Source organism: Manis javanica, chromosome 9 (assembly GCF_040802235.1).
Source record: "Manis javanica isolate MJ-LG chromosome 9, MJ_LKY, whole genome shotgun sequence".
NCBI lineage: Eukaryota > Metazoa > Chordata > Mammalia > Pholidota > Manidae > Manis > Manis javanica.
The window spans coordinates 93,434,210-93,447,258 of record NC_133164.1 but is presented as its reverse complement, the minus strand read 5'-3'; positions in this window follow the sequence as shown (position 1 = coordinate 93,447,258).

Here is a 13,049-nt window from a genome sequence, read left to right as displayed (position 1 = left end):
AAATTTACACTTGAGGCAACCTGGTACCTTAGCCTACATTATACAATTGAGAAAAATGTATGTGAGCAAGTAAAAAGTTCACAAGGAGGGGGAAAAAAAAAGAAATATTTTTATCTCTGAAACTCTTGAGGGAAGTAATATGGGAAAGATAGTCTTGCGCATAAAGTACTTAAGGTCAACATTTGTCTGGTGCAATATAGCAAGTCTTTCCAAGGATGGGTAACAACTTAAGTAACGACTTAAGGACCATAGTGACTGAAAGAAAACATTCACTGAAAATTCCCCTTCAAAATCTCTGAGGAGTTCTGCGGAAAAAAATACATTCATTTTTGTTTAACCAGCATTTCACAAACTTATTTAAACATAGGACACTTTTTATTTTTCTGCTAAGTAACCTATACAGCTGGGTTAGAGAATTTTGCCTGCCAGGGCTCTTCTGATGTTTACTTTAACCAGACTGGGTGTTGGGGGTGGGGAGTGGGCTTGAAGGAGTAGTACAGGAACACTTACCAATGCCCTGGGCATTTCCTTCCTGAGGAGTTTTAGTTCTTCCTACTCAAACCCTGTTCTTCCTAGATGAGTGAGACCATCCTCACTTCCATTTGCTCTCTTAATCATGCCAAAAATTGAAGGCAAAGCAAAAAGATAAAGAAAATTCAACATCAGAGAAAAGAGAGAAAGAAGAATGGAGTATAAAGGTGAAGAAATGCCTTAAAAACTGGATACCAACCACAAAGCATAAGAAAAAAAATTCCTGCCAGATGTAGCCATCTAAAGTCTAACTGAAGTTTCAGAAGCAGGCATTTCATCTTTCATATCAAAACATTTTCAATACCATCTACCAATATGGCACTAAATTCTGGACTGCCATTAATGTCAACCCATTTATAATTTTGGCCTGCAGCACTACAAAGAGGCAGATGACAGCCTACTATTTCACACAAGCTGTTGAAATGAATAAAAATGACTGAAACCCTTAAAAACAGAAAAAAAGAGGAAGGAGAAAAATAAAGTCAACAACACTGTACAATAAGGCTGGAAAGAATTCCTTGCCTGCCTTGTGTTTTGAATGCCAGGTTTGGGTTATGTGTTCTTTACAGATCAAATAGCAGTAAGTGCCATGTGGCCCAGGTATGGGAGTTGATCTGCTTGGGGGTAACTTCCTCTGTCTTTGATTGCTACTACTTTCCCATCCCCTGGACTTTCATGACTTTACACTTTCTCTCCTTGGTCTAAATGAGTATGGTACACATTTTCTGTAATAAATACATACACTTTGTCATATATATGTACTGGGAATGTTTTGATGGGCCCATGCTCCCTGAAATGTTGGAGCTATTTCCTTAGGTTTTCCTGACCTGGCCAAACATAGTTATGACAAGGTCTAAGGCAACAGTCCTCAAAGCGTGGATGGCAGAGCCCTACTTTTATTGTAATATCGTGATATAATTTGTTTTTTTCACTGTCTTGACATTCACACTCATGGCTCTAAAGCAATAACTGCTAGCACCCAAGAAAATAATGGTTTTTGTCTTGATATTATTTAATAGTTTCACTTAAAAGCTCAAATTACTCATGAATCTGTGCTTTGTCCATTTCAAGAACAAAAAGTTTTCAATTCATTTAGATTCTCTTGATACAGCACAAATACAGATTATGTGGAATGATATTGAATAGAATTTTCCACTCATACTAGATTAAAATCAAACTCACAGAGCTGAAAACAAGTCCTAAGTACAAACTATTCTAAGTAAGTCACAAGCAATACATATTCCTGTAGAATTCAGTCTGTTCTTCAGTACTTCACATTATCTAAAAAGGGAAAATGGGGAATTCAAAAAAATTTACTGAACTCTGAGATGTCAGTTTGGGGAGAGAATGTTGTTGGTATTTTTTTTTCTTTCTCTGTTGGAAAGGGAATGCTTCAATCCAATTCTTCGTAGAGGTTGGTGATGTCTACCAGAAAACTGATTCTCATTCCCTGGTTAAACATGTGGTGAAACATAATTTTGTTTGATCTGGCCTTAGGCCTATTTGAGCAGAAAAATAGTTGGAGAGAGAGAATCTATGGACAAAGAGAGGACATCCATGCACTCAGATCATTGAAATAGCAAAGGTGATCGAATGAGTTTCCCTTCAGACACCTGAAAGCATCAGGCCTGTATAGGCAGGCTTGAAATGGCTTGCAGATACCATACCCACAAAGTACCTCTGATATTAAAGGATCCCCTGATGGTAAAATACATTGTATCTTACCAAGGTCTGGAATAAGAGGAAATAATGAGAAGCCATGTTATGCAGGGCCTTCTCCATATCAGAGCCACAGCTTGAATGCTTACCACATAAAGACTCTACACAGGTTCACAACTAAGTAAGAAATACTTGAATTTCCAAGGTTTCAACCCCTCAGAGGAAGCAGACAGGGAGGGATGTTGAAGAGCAGGCCTCACTTCGCCACAGAGGTCCCCAGTAGACGGATTGAATTGTATCTACCAAAAATAACCTGTCAGCTCTAACTGTGGCTTCTATGTATTTGAGAGATGTGAAGAGAAATTTGTCAGAGCACAGTTGAAGGTAATGATGAGGAAAAAGCAATGAAACTATTTCAAATTTGTTGCCCCAATCAGTTCAGACTCTATCTTTAGTAAAGCTAGTTTAACTCTTAAATATGACAATAGTTACAATGTATCTCAAATCTTGAGTTCACACACTTTTTAATATTATTATACCAGCTTTCCAAATATTCTAAGTAAATGAAAATGTCTCCTTTTACTTAATGTCAAGTGATAAATGCCTACAAAAAACATTTTGATATTCATTGTTTTCCATACAGCTAATAGCATCTTCCTTCGAATGTCACTAATTCCAGTTGCATTGTTTTTCTTTCATGTCATGAAGATACAGTGAATATTTGTACCTGCAAATAACCAATATGCTATATTTGACTATGTGCTGTCAAAATTCTCTAATTAAAAAGAATTGGTCTCTGAAATACTCATCCTTGACACAGATAGGAAAACCTGTCAACAAAGCATATGATTTGTAGAATACAAGGGGAAAAAAGAGCAGCAGTATCATCATCCATCATTACTTGGAAAACATCTAGAGACAACCTGGCAATAATTGTCCAGATAGTGAACAACAGTTTGCCCCAGCTGTACTGAAGCATCTACCCATTTTAGGAGTCTCTTTCTGAAAATGACATAATTTGCTTTGGAAGTTTCTATCAGGGAGCTCTGAATCTTAAAAAGTGAGAACCATGGAACTGTAAGGAAATGTGGAAAGAATCTTCAGAGCTATTTAGTATAAGCTTCATAAATCACAGGTGAATAAATTCTGGTACAGATAAGTCAAATGACTTTCCCATGGTCCCAAGGACCATCATTCAGGTCTCCTACTTGCTGTTTAGTTTTTTTCCACTAAAAATCCTGTTACTAAAATCATCTGTTAACTTACCTCACAAATATTTCTAAGTCTGAGTCTAAAGAACTTAGGTGAAAATGGGGGCTAGGAAGGTCCTTGCTCAATGCACGGAACAAGGATAGCAGCCAAATCAGTGATCTTTCTGTCCTTCTGTGAGAAACTAGAGGGTTGTAAAGTACCAAAGATGATATTAGCAACTGACAAATATATGGACCTCTAGGACACAATTAGAACACCAGCCCATCGTTCCTCTCAATTACATATAATGGCACTTTCTGGAAACAACTGAAAGTTTCCAGGAACCACGGTCCCTGCCCAAAGTGAACTGACAGGCTAGAGTCCGCAGGTATGGAAATTCTCTGTGTGAGAGAGAGCAAAGAAGATCAATAGCAGTGGATTATTCTTTCCTCCAAGAACTCTTAGGATCTGGTAGTTTGAAGCATATGACAACTACCTGATCATGGAGGGTATTTGTAATACCCTGCATAAATTGACAGTTTGTAGCAGTTGCCAAAGGGAAGGGGATCATTAGGGGATGGAAATCGAAGAGACTGTTGGGAAGTGAATTGGCTATTATTGTCAGAGGGATTTGCTTGGCAAACTTAAGAAAAAAAATTGAGTGTCTATTGCTGAAAGAGTAAATGTAGCAGTGACTTGTGAGTGAAAATGGGGCAGATGAGCTGTGATACTTGGGAAAATAGAGAAGTGGAACCAGAATGAACAAATGCATAAAGGCAGCCATTTTGTTGGGTAACAGTGGGTTTATCAAATATTGACAAACATGAAATGATTGTGATCAGTCACTGTCAAAGGAGAACAGGTCCCCTCCTCTCTTTTACAAATGATCCAATTAAAGGAAACATGTTGGCTATAAAAGTCAAAATCAACAATGCACTATAAACTGACAACCCATCCAACATATAAAATCAATAGTGCACTCTGCTGCCATCCAGCACAAAGCCACAACAGCAACTTCCCCACCTCTTTAGTCAAATATGACACTGTATCAATCGATCAAAACTCAAGACTTATTGAGCAATGTTTCTGAAGAATGCAAACTGCATTGTACTTCTATACCCCCATGCCACCCCCACTCATATTATTTCAATACATTTTGACATAAAGGTGTCATACCTGAGAATGTTCTATTGGCACAGAGAGGCTTTTTTGTGTGTATAATCACCACACAATTTAACATTGACTATATTTACAACAAGATTATAAAAACACTGTAGGGCTAGAAATGCAAATGCCATTGAATTGGGAACTATAATTTTAGTTCTGTCTCCACACCATAGTTTTGTCCAAGTCCTCCATTCAGTGTGACAAACAAGACATAGATGGCTCCAATTAGTCATCAAGCTTGCACTAGAACTAAAAATAATCTAAAAGGGAACTGAGCAAGGACTAGATATGGAACAAATTATGAATTTGACAGAAAAAGTAAATTCACAACTTAGTAGTTGAGGTAGTGTGAATTAAGCTCTGACTCTCAGTGTCCTGTAACCTTGAGCAAATCATTTTTCTTCTCTGAATTTTAAGTTTCTATAAAATAAAGGAATGGGCTGCAGTAACTATTCAAAGACTGAAGTTTTTATATGTCTAATTGTTGTTAAACGTTTCCCCCTCAAGATTCACAGTCAGAAATACATTTTCTATCATGACAGAGTGCTTAATATAACTGAAATAAAATTTAATAAACAATATTTACCAGTATTACATGCAATGCATTCTGATATTTCTTCCTCTGTTCATTATCATTTTGTTTATAAATGATAAAGATCCTGATTGCCAATGAATCATAACCCATAACCTGAAAAGCATTGTCTTTTAGGCTCTGCGGTTTTTACTCCCTTTCTGTTCTTTTCCTCTGTTGTATCTCCCTTCCTGCTTCCTTTTCACCCTTCTTTCAAACATCTCTATTCTAGGTCAAAAAGTCACTCTTTGTACTTAGCTGAATTGGTATTTTTCTCCAAATTATGTATGTACAGGGACACTCACTCTGTGCTCAATAAATAATTAGTTTTCCAAGAGTCATGTAAAAAAAGACATCTATTACCTGGATTTTTGAAGTTTTGGGATAATATGAGGGGAATTGTATAGTTATTTAAATTTTTTTTACAATTTTCAAAAAGGCAGAATTGCTCGTAATACAATTTTAAGTAAAATTAGGGACACAATGTATCATGGAAAATATAAATTCAGCTAATAAAACTATAAAAAAGACTGGAAGAAAATGTGTTATTGTGATAACAGCCTTTTATCTCTTGAAAGCAAGTTTCTATGTAATTTTTAAACTCATTATTTATACTTTATTCTCTTCTCCAAGTTATCTTCCTAAGCATGTAATATTTTGGTTTTTAAAGAAGTAAATTTTTTAAATTCCTGGAACAAGAGACAAGGTATACTAGAAATTTTTGCAAAATGATTGGGAGTGGTTTGTCAAAATTACATTGCCTATCTATCTATCTATCTATCTATCTATCTATCTATCTATCTATCTTCTATCTATTTATCTACCATTATCTACCTGTATCACCTGTCTATCAATCTATTATCTATCTATCTTTATTTCCTTTCTGACAAAGAATTGGTGGTGTACTTACCTTGTCTTATCAGCCCCTGCTGCCTTTACATTTCTTAAGCAATCTGGCACTAAGGTAGTTTCCTGGCCGATATTAGTATTTCTTTTTCTACGGCTCAAAGTAATGATCTAAAGTGAATCAAAGCCTGACTGCTACTTCTTTCCCTTTATCCACCAGGAATTTCAGTAGATATAAGCTACAGATACAGTAACTGCTACCATCTAGGGAGGGCTGTTGACCCTTGTTTCCTTTTCTTTTTCTGATCTTATCACTCCTAACAACTATCCCAAGAAGTTGCCACTGGTGTTCCATTTTCATAGATGAGGAAATGGAGGATTGAAATATTAAATAAGTAACAGTTTAAAGTGGTGGGATCTAGTATGATTTGAGCAATCATGAAAAAGATGATCACTTTGGAGAATGTTCTCTTAGATTTAATTTGTTCTGATTAATTTACAAAATTTGTTGTGATTGATCCTCATGAATTGATGAAGTCAGAACTTCATATATGAGAAAAGGTTGCAAAGAAATGGTAAGAGAGTAGGTAATAAAGGGTGTAGCTGTAATGATTTAAGAGACCATACACTCATTCATTGATATTAAGAAGTTCTCAATAAAAATTCACTCTTGTTCATAAAATTCCACCAGATTATTTAATTTTATCTTTCAAATTTTATTGATTCCCTTAGAGGCTTAGAGAATTTTGTCTCTAAATTCCCCTTCCCCCTAAAAACACAAGGCATGTGTCACTATACTAATGCCCTTGTCTTCTTTTGGAAGACACTTAAGAAATAAATATTTTTAAAATATAATAAACAAAAATATGCTTCATTTTCAGTAGTTTTTTACTATAAATCAGTAAATAATAATAGCCAATGCTACAATATTAACAAGAAAGCATAAACTAATCTGTTGGACTAGTGCCAGGGGAAAGGTAACAGGTCACTGCATTAAGATAACAAGTCTGCCCAGCTTGCCTCCCTACTATGAGGAGTTACAGGTTAGTGTCATAGCATCTATATTCCATTACTTTCTCTCCCTTAGGATTCCGTATTATTCCATCTAGAACTTTCATCTTTAACACTGCTCTGTTCAAAGGCTTTTCCAAGACTCTCCACTGGCAACAGGCAAAGTCAACACGGCCAAAATGAGCAAGCAAGGCCTTCTGCAATGGAGCCCCAGTTAGCTTTTTCAATCTGATTTTCTACATCTCTTTGGTTTTTAGGTTTACTCTGTATTTATTTCTCTGCTTAGCACAGTGAAGAAATTCATAGGATTTTAGAGTCAGAAACTATCTTAAGGCTCATCTCTCTAAACCAGGTCATTTAAAATAAAATACTGATGCTAGGGAGTATTATAGGTCATATAGAAGGTTAAAGGTCAAGGTGTTAACAGAACCTCTCTTTTTTATCACCTACACATGTAATTTGCTCAAAAAATATTTGTTGAATTAGATGCATTGTTTGCTATATGTTTTGATACATTTTGTGACCTGATAGGAATTTCAATGTTTGATGTCAATGAATAGAATGTGCCAAGATAAGAAACATGTGCAAATGCTGAGTGATTCAATATCAGTAAAAAAAACAATGATAAATTTTTCCAAAGACACTTATACAGATGCACCATTAGCAGGTACTGGTATGGAGAAAGTGAGCAAGAAAGTAACTTGAATTCCAGCTTTCTTAGAATATGTCCCTAAGCACACTCTTAATGAAGCAAAGTCATGTATGGGGAAACCATCACAAAAGATTTCTTACCTCATTTCCTCGTTGAGGTAATCAGTGGAAACTGAGATTATTAGAAGTGGAAGAGACCTTAGAGATAAGCCACATAGTGCAACCACTCCATTTTGAGTGAGGAAACTGAAGTCTAGCAGTTTAGGATACAGTATACAAGAAAATCCTCTTTAAGAAAATATTGAATATTCTCAACAATGATTTAAACTACCCGCAAAGGTTTCTAAGTACCATGAATATTTCCTTTGGTCTATCTCTCACAACTAGAAAAATACTGATGGATTAAGCTTCTGTTCCCTCAGTTACACATCTACACATGCAGCCGTAGATTTATCAGTTTCAAACACAGGATTTCTGGATTAGATTCTCTAGAAGAAAAAAAGATCACTGATTAAGACCATTGATTCAAGAATCACTAAGTAAGTAACATGGGATGGGACAGATCCATATGCTCTGTCTAATCTTTTCTTGTCCTCTCAGTTGGTGTGTCTATCCCTCTAATATAGAGCTCCCACACTTTAATTATGAACTATCTTTAGGAGTGGGATGGCAAGGAATTTAATGAGGCACTAAAGCTATATTTTCAGAACCCACGCCAGTATGTAAACCTTAGAAAGGGTCCCTTTAGTAAAGGCAGTCGACTTAAGAGGCCATATAATCATTCACTGATCTGAGACACTTCTGGAATTGCTTTTTAGAATTACCTTCAAAACCCAAAACATATTGTTTCACCTATTCTCAATCATGGCAAAAGTGTGGTTTTTGAACATAGTTTTAGTTTTTCACAATTAAAATGATAGTTGGAATCTAGCCTGGTTAAAAAGTGTGAAATCAAAAGTTAGAGAAACATTTGGATTTTAATCATGCTATGGTTAAAAGGCAATGAGAGGTATTTCTTTATGCACTTCTGGAAGCAAACTCTGAAGAGGAATACTGAGAAATCGATTCTGGAACTGAATGGGTGTTGTCTCCTGACTGGATCAAACTGAAAGGCCAAAACCAATCTGGATACAAGAAATGCCTTGGTTTAGTGGAAACTCCATCTAAAGCCAAAGAAGCCTGGATTGGAATTCCATTTCCACTATTTCTCATTTATGGGACCTTGAAACTTAACTTATCTTCAGTTCATCTCCCTCAATGTAATGCAGGATATTTAGGTAGAAAAGTAATATTTTGTATAAAACACCAGGTCAGTTTTGGTCGATACCCACTCATAAATGATGGACATTATTTTTAATATCAAGGTACATTTTTTAAGACTATTTATAGCTTGTAGTCACTTTGTTATTAGGCTTTGTTCTCTATGAAAGTTTCTCTATGTGTTTTTTGGAAAATGTCTGTGATAAAGGCTGATGGTAAGAAAAATTTCAGGTAGATTCTGAAATATATTGTTTCCCTTGCCAGCAAACTCCTTTATTTTTTGTGTTGCCTCCCTATAGCTTTGTGTGACATAACATGTAACTTCTACAACATATTCGTATGATCTTTTAAAAATGAACCCTCTTATTTTTTAGCCAGGAGACTGAATCACAGAAATCTTTCCTGATTTATCCAAGCCCATACCCAAGTTAGCTGCTACATGTAACATAACAGTTTTCTGACACCAAATCAAATGATTTTGGTACTCTACCATCTGGTTTGTAACCTACAAAGGTATTAAAAGGAAAGCATTAACCTTCACTAAGAGCCATCTTTACATTCTTAACTAAACCTATTTTATCTTCACACCCACAGCTGTAAGATTAATTATTATAATAGTCTTATTTGACATGTGAGAATACTTAAATTCAGTAAGGCTAAGCAACTGGTCCAAAGTCATGCAATGGAGAACTATCAAAACTGGCTTCGAAACCAGATCTTCCTAAAGAAAGGACAAATTTCAAACTCACTCACCATAAAGATAACAAAGCATGAATGGCCAGGCTTTATGATGGTCTAGAAGACACTTGGCAGAAATGTCATGAGGCACATGAATCAAAAATTATGGTGGGATGGCATCTGTTCACACTCACTCCCACCTGCACTGCTCATATCTGAGTTATGGGTATAAGGAGATGTACAGTCATGTGAAATCATGTCCTTTTCCTAAAAAAACGCTTCTTTCTGATCATTGCTGAACTGGACTTTTATCAATTCTTTTTTGCCTTTCTGTACCAGAAACTACAGACATGGAAGAGCCAAGGAGAGAATGAGCTTAGGAGGCATGGAAGACTGTTAGGACAGAATCTTATTGAAGTAAACAAGACTTAAATTTGTCCAGCATCTGTGCTCAGCATCTCACACTCTCAAACCCATGATGGTGTCAGATGGCCAGTAGAGGACTTGGGAGTTTAGGGGTCTGGTCCAACACCTTTCCACCTCAGCACAGCTGACATTGTTTAAAACATATTTGAGCCTCCTAAATAACTAACACATGGGGAGACACTTTTCCATAATAGTCACTCCATAAATGTCTCTTAATTTGACCAATAGTCTTACAGAGTCAGGATTTTAAGCCATCTGGCAAAGTGCTGGAATTTCAAAGCACTTTCAATATCCCAGCACAACATAAGGTGACCTGCAATGCAATAAAAATATATGAATAATCCCCACCACTACTTGCTTACAATTAGCCAAAAGAAATGGTATTCGGTTTACTTTTCACCAGAGAAAAAATCCCAACCTCAGTCTTTAAATAAAAGGAGAGAATTCATTTCAGCTTCATTTTCTCTCAGCCTGTACATTAATATCTTGATTTCCCTGATAGTATCTAGGCATAAAAGTTATGTTTCCAATTTTTCATTTAGATGAAAGATATTCCACATTTCTTGCTATACCACTAAGGACTAAGTAAATGCTCTTCAGCTTTCTTTAAAAAAACTAGTAACCCACACTTATTTCAATGTTTTTCAATACTGTGGCTCAGGAGAAAGCAGCGTCAGGGCTGTGGCAATATTATTAGCCACACAAATGACCTTCTAGTTGCAAAGACCTCCTGGCTCAACTGGGATATCACTTCTCAAATCATATCCCAGTAATTTATTCTCTCCATTCCTTAAAGAGTTGGCTTGAGGCCAGTGTCATCGTGTGAGCGACAGCTACAGCTACAGTAAACTGTCATTTTCCTTTATTCTTTCCTTCCCCCTCCTCCTTCCTTACTAATCTGTTTTAAAAAGGAATTTCACATCAGACATAGTCAAATGATGATGATTTCATCTCCTCCAAATGGCCTTCCCTGGAGACAATTAACCAACAGTTATAGGATGAGTTCCCACAAGGTCACAGAAATGGCCTCTTGGCTGAGGACCACCGTCTTGAACCCAGGCCATGGAACGCCAGAGCGCAGGAGAAATAGTTGGAAGAAATTGCAGAAGAGCAAATGTTGGCAAATTACCTTACCTTTTACCCTCAATGGAGCATCATCTTCTCATCATTGAGATGAGAGTTTTGGACTAAAAGTCACACATTCCCTCCAGTTCTAGTAGAGAAGGAATATGCTTCTAACTGGCATGTTGGTTCAGAGATCTAACTGATCTAGTTGGAAATTTTCATCCTGCTGGCCTGTAACCCTTGGGAACTTTGGGAAGTTCCTTAGTTTCTAAGCCTCAGTTTTCTCATCTCAAAGGGAAAAAACTATATATGAGTTAATGCATAAAAAGCTAAACTCAGCTCACTGTAAGTAACAGATTAATGTTAACTAATACTCTTAAAAATTAGAAGGTAAAAGGCAACCAGGGATTGTCTGATTTTATGGCCTAAATAATGTGTTCCTTAGGCTCAGTGTAGCAGAGTCTTCCCGTTCTGCCTGACTTCCTGTTCTCCCTAATAATCTGCAGCACACTCATGCGAAATCTAGGAGACTCAGAGTAAATGTAAAATTTACCTGGAAAACACTGTCTGGCCTGCAGCAATCACAGTTGTAAGTCATCAGACTGGCTTTCAGTTCCATATCCCAGTTCCTGTCTCAGTCAGGTTAAACTTCCTTAACCACAATTTTCTTCATGTCACTTACATACCCCAGATCTTTCCACAGCTTTGTATTTCTCACTTGCATAGCTGGTACTTTCTGCGTGGCTCAGGACTCTGAGTGGTCCGGCTGCAAGCCATCTGTTCATGCTCTACCTCTCCTGTCCATTGGAAACCAGCTCCCTCTCATCCAGAAATCACTCTGTACCTACTTTCCACTCCATGCCTTCTTCAGCATGGCTTACTTCCTGAGACATACTCTCTTTCTTCTTTTTTCCTCTCCAAATGCTGCCAGTCTTTAAATACCTGTCTCAATTTTAACCTCTTTTCTAAGGCCTTTCAAGCCTTTCCTGAAGTATTGTCTAAATCAGAGTTGGCAAACATTTTCTATTAAGGGACAGATAGTAAATAGCATAGGCTTTGAAGGAATATGCCCTCTCTATGGCAACTACCCAGCCCTGTGATTGTACCACAAAAACAACCATAGTCAGTATATGTTGGACTGAGTGTGTCTGTGTTCCAACAAAACTTTATTTATAAAAGCAGGTTTTATGATACTTAGCATCAGTTCTGGTATATGACATGTACTATTGATACCATGATCCTCTGTTACTTATCAAGTTAAAAGGAGTAGCAGTGACTCTCAAATTTTACAAGGGTAGGGACTATGTCTTATAAACATATTATATCCTTTATTTTAATCAGCAAAACACTAAATATGTACATTATGGTTAACATAGATTCCATTGGTTGAATTGGTTATTTTTCACTCATTGACTTCAATGACCTCATCTATAAAATGTCAGGTTTGAATAAAGAGTTCCTTTACCTCTGGCATTTAAGAAAGCTTTCATTATTATTATTAAAAAATGGTTTCCATAACTTTAAAAAATATTATAGTAAACACATACAACATAATATTTACCATATTCACCATTTTTAAGTGTATAACTCAGTAGTAAGTACAGTTAAGTATACTATCATGCAACTATTACCCCCATCCAAATCCAGAACTTTTTTCATCTTGCAAAACTGAAACCCTATACCCATTAAACACTCATTCCTCATTCCCCTGTCTCCCCAGCCCCTGGCAATCACCATTCTACTTTTTGTCTCCATGATTTTCTATCATAATGGAATCTTATAGTACTTGTATTTTTGTGAGTGACTTATTTCACTTAATATTATGTCCTCAAGGTTCATCCATATGTAGCATATGTCAAATTTCCTTCCTTTTTAAGGCTGGATAACATTCTATTGAATGTATACACCACTTTTTGCTTACCCAACCATCTGTTGATGGACACTTAGGTTGCTTCCATGATTTGGCTATTGTGAATAATGCTATGAACATTTG